Below are 5240 nucleotides of genomic sequence, written 5' to 3' on the forward strand. Positions count from 1 at the left end.
AAGTATTGTAGGGTCTTTGAAATATAAAGCACTTTGAGATGATATATATGTAAATAAAATTGGAGTGAAAATTGAATTGAAGTACTTATGTTGAGTTACTGAGTTGTACTATCTGCCCCCATACTGAAGAGTATAGCTGTGCATTCTTCTGCAATGGTAATTGTAAAGATTCATGGTCCTGTTAATGTTCAAATCCTTTATATAGTATTGTTGTCAACTTATGTTATGTTCAGATTTAGATTCTTGTGAATTGCTTTGTGGTTTCCATGGTATGTGTAGTCCAGAACAGTGTAAAGGTTTAGCTGGAAGTGAAGAGCTACAACCACTATGTGGTTATTTTTAATATGTAAGCCTTTACAAATTTTTAATACATTGTCATTTAAAAAGCAGCCTCATTAAATTCTAATTTTTAACATATCAGGACAAAATAATTAAAATATTCTGAAAATGAGGTGAAAACAACCTCAGATGGACTACAACACATGACATATTACACTGTATCATTGTTTATTCCACAAATATTAAGCCAAAATGCAGAAGTACTTTATGAAAAACTAGGTACACTCTTGGTGCTTCCATAGGAAATAAAAGGGTACAGAAGTTAATCAGTTGCATTTGGTTATCATGAGCAAGGTGTGAGCACCTCCATAAAAGCAGAAGTTTTGACTGATCTGGAACATGCAGGTGTGCTTTAACAAAATGCCACAGAGGAAAGATACCCATTAATCTGAGGAAGGTTATAAGGCCATTTCACTAAAATTGGAGTGAAAATTGAATTGAAGTACTTATGTTGAGTTACTGAGTTGTACTATCTGCCCCCATACTGAAGAGTATAGCTGTGCATTCTTCTGCAATGGTAATTGTAAAGATTCATGGTCCTGTTAATGTTCAAATCCTTTATATAGTATTGTTGTCAACTTATGTTATGGTCAGATTTAGATTCTTGTGAATTGCTTTGTGGTTTCCATGGTATGTGTAGTCCAGAACAGTGTAAAGGTTTAGCTGGAAGTGAAGAGCTACAACCACTATGTGGTTATTTTTAATATGTAAGCCTTTACAAATTTTTAATACATTGTCATTTAAAAAGCAGCCTCATTAAATTCTAATTTTTAACATATCAGGACATAATAAAAATAATTAAAATATTCTGAAAATGAGGTGAAAACAACCTCAGATGGACTACAACACATGACATATTACACTGTATCATTGTTTATTCCACAAATATTAAGCCAAAATGCAGAAGTACTTTATGAAAAACTAGGTACACTCTTGGTGCTTCCATAGGAAATAAAAGGGTACAGAAGTTAATCAGTTGCATTTGGTTATCATGAGCAAGGTGTGAGCACCTCCATAAAAGCAGAAGTTTTGACTGATCTGGAACATGCAGGTGTGCTTTAACAAAATGCCACAGAGGAAAGATACCCATTAATCTGAGGAAGGTTATAAGGCCATTTCTCAACAATTTGAAGTCCATTATTCTGCAGGGAGAAAGATTATTAAGTGGGGAACATTCAAAACTGCTGCCAATCCTTCTAAGAGTGGATGTCCTCAGCAAATTCAGCCCAAGTTCAAAGAAACAACAACAATCCCAGTGCTACATGCCAGACTGTACAGGCCTCAGTGAGCATGTTAAATGTCAACTAAAAAAAGACTGAACAAGTATGGCTTGCTTGGCAGGGTTCTCTTCTCGTAAATGCTAAACTGCATCTAAACAAACTGCGAGACGTACAGAACAATGGCCTTTAGACAGTTGAGACCAGCATTCATGAAGAAAAGAAAACAATCTAAGTTTTCCACGGACTTTCTGCAGTTTGATTTTCTTTGTGCTAAATAAACATGACATGATGTAAAAAATTGGCTCAAAGGTTAAAATCTGAAGTTACCATCCACCAAATTCGTGAACTTACTTTACTGTATGCCTGCTAGATATCAGGATTTAACCTCTGTGAGCATGGTAATCTACTGACATATGCTTTTAATTTGTAGAAACACTGAATATAAGTACAGCTTCAGTCCTGTTTAAACCAAGCAATGTGAACAGGTTTTAGTTTTTTTCTGCAGTAGTGATTTATGTTTGTGGTTCTGTTAAAAGCACATCCCATCGTGTCATAAATTAGTGTCATAAATCTCTTATGAAATCCAATGGTAGGATCCAAAGCAGGATGTGAAATTTTGTGAGGTTTGTCAGGTTATATAAGTGAAAACTATACTTTGATTTAATGACACAAAGAAAAAGCAAGTATTTCCTTTTGTAATTAAGTAGAAAGATATGCTCTCGTATATAGTAAACAAGATCTACCATGACCATCACATCATGGCCCCGGGAAGACAACAGTGTGGCATTAAATCTCCTATAAAACCACAAAGTGTATTTTTTGGAAGAATTAAGCAAATAAAGCATAACATGTTCATTAGTTAGGTCTTCTGACTTTATAAGGTAGAATAGATCTCCTCATGTTTACACACTGAATCAATTTAATTAAGTAATTGTATATCTGTTATAAGAAAAACTCTATAAAATACTGCAACTTTGTTGGGGGAAAACTCTGTAAAAGACCCAGGAGAAATAAAGACACAATGAGACAAGAGCACTTTTTATGCTTTAACGTGCACACGGGTAAGCTGTTCAGAACAACTCACAACGTGTACAGAGGCTGGGCACTTTTTATAGGAAAGACAGTGAGAACAGGATAAGAAAATACAAAACAGATAAAATAAACAACTCCATATGTGGCGCTAGTCTCGTCAGCAGAGAGCTGGGAGAAAGCTGTGAGAGATAAAACAATCTAAAACAATATGTCCCAAAACAGTATGTCTTTGCTGAGAAAGTCTAAAAAGATAATTCTAAACTAATCTAACCATAGACAAAAGGGCATCTTTGTACATTTAAAAGAAGGTAAAGAAACATAGAATCATTTTTCCTGTAACAAACTTAAACAAAGTCGGCCTTGAAGTTTGCTCACTGTTTTTGTATTTACAACAGAGTGATGGAAGCCATCTGCTGGGGCCCTGAGCCCTTCTGCCTGAGAGTTGCCTGTTAATGAACTGATACACAGTTATAGGAACAGAAGGTTCACTCTTAACACAAGAGGAAGTGCAGTGTACCTTAGATAAAAATTTTTTTTACCATACCCACACACCCACACACACATGCAATACACACGCTCCTCCTCACCCACCCAAATCTGCCCACTCCCTCTGCGGTCTGTGTATCTCAGAGCTTCTGGCAGGCAGGCCACAGGAGCACCCCTCTTCAGCCCTGACAGGGTGCACAGAGGGGTGCATGTTTCCTGAGCAGCTTGAGCAAATATGGGAAGTGGTGGTGACCCAAAAAATTACCCATATGCTACGCTCCTTTCCATTTTCAACCCGACACATCCGTTAACTGCTAAATATGTGCAATAAAAACAATTTGGAGGCTTCTAGTGTTATTCAATTTGTGCAATTTAGTTTGAGAGGTATCTTTTTCTGAGAAAGACCTTCTTGTCATGTTATTACTAATGAAGTAGTAAGCTCCTGACTCAAGTCATGGGGGTCTTGTGGGTATGGGAATGTGTTTTGGTGTACATCAAGACAACCCTTTTTTTTTCTGAGTAAAGACTCGATGTTATCTCTGTTACATATTCGCTCGCTGGAGAAAGACAGAGCTCGCGCATCACATGGTAATGCATGAAGCATCACATGATGCTGAGTAAAGACACTGTGGTCAAGGAGGTCATTTAATAGAGGCCCTGGAGGGATATTGCTGAATGTTTCTTTCTGGAAATACAATTATGATTAGTCAACTTCACAGATACTGGAGGCAATTGTGTTACCGGGTATTGCAACAATATTTTACTTTCTGGAAATCTGAAAAAGAACAGACTGTTATCATTGTTTATCTCCTGAGAAAAGTCTTTGTAATGGCCACAATCCACTAGTTTTTCTGTTTCCTTCTTACCATGAGCTTAGAAACACACCGGAGGTTTTCGTATTAAACCGCCAGATTTACCATGAACAGCGTCCAAAGGAAAGTGACATGCTTATCAAATTTACAGCCACAGCAAGGAACCGCAATGCGTTGAGCAATTGCAGACACAAAATATTGACAGGGACGTTTTTGCACACAACACATGGGTTACAAAGACATGCTTTGATGTTTTTATTTCTATTTCTTTCTACTTTATGATGAAACATATCATTTGTGTCAGTTTTGTCTGAGCAAAACAGAGGATTATTAGAACATTTTTTGATACTGATTTTTGTTTAGGAAGAAAAGCTGCATTCAATGTCATTGTAAGGGATTATTAAAGTATTCCGATTCTGATTGATTCTGATTCTGATTAATAATGGTGTGATATGCTTTGGCAAACGTTTTTGCTGTCGTAGTAATAGTTTTCAAAAGAGTGCAAACCTGTTAATCCTAGAAGAAATGCGTAAGCCTAGAAGTCAGTATATCTATACACTTGCATAAGTTATGCAAAGAGAAAACCAGTTTTGTGACTGTTGTTTCCATTAAAATGCAAAACACTAGCCAATCCTGAGGGTAAGATAAATGTACTGTGGGATTAGTTATATGTGTGAATTTAAAATGTCTTGTTTTATGCTGTGGGAAATCTGCTAAAGATCTATATTTCTACCAGTGTCCTAATTACAGATTCATCTTAACCTTTCTTTCTAAAACTTCCTAAAGTCTGACTAACAAACATATTTGCCTCAATGATGGGATTTCCTGGCAGTCTCTTATCAGCTAGATCCTGAAACAATGGACTCTGCCCCCGCAACTTTCTGCACCGGGTCTTTCTGAGGGGCTGCTTCAAGTGCTGCTGTCCTCCTCGTGGCTTTCCCCTCATGAACAGATGTCCTTTTCTGGGTTCAAGCCAAAGGATTTAAAATACAGCAGGAAGAATGGCAAAAAAATATCAGATAGTGTATCATCTGTAACTTTATTTGGCAAAACTGAGATCCAGTTAACCTCAATTTTCTGGTAATGTAGAGCTTATCAAAATCACTTGTGACAGCGGCCTGAGGGCAAAAACCTGCAGTGAAGATTCATCCCCATCCAGGTGGCAGAGAAACATATAAGGACATGTGTTCCTCAGCCTAGAAACCTAAGGATTTCCTTTATACTAAGCCATCATGTGTTCTCTTTATTCTAATGACTTAGTATAAAGAGAGTTAAAATTGCCAGAGCTATACAGTAAGTTGAATTGTGGGAGCAAAGATGTAAAATAAGGACCAAAAGGTTTGATTGGGAA

This window comes from Aulonocara stuartgranti (genome assembly GCF_965226115.1).
Source record: "Aulonocara stuartgranti genome assembly, chromosome: 23".
NCBI classification, from domain to species: domain Eukaryota; kingdom Metazoa; phylum Chordata; class Actinopteri; order Cichliformes; family Cichlidae; genus Aulonocara; species Aulonocara stuartgranti.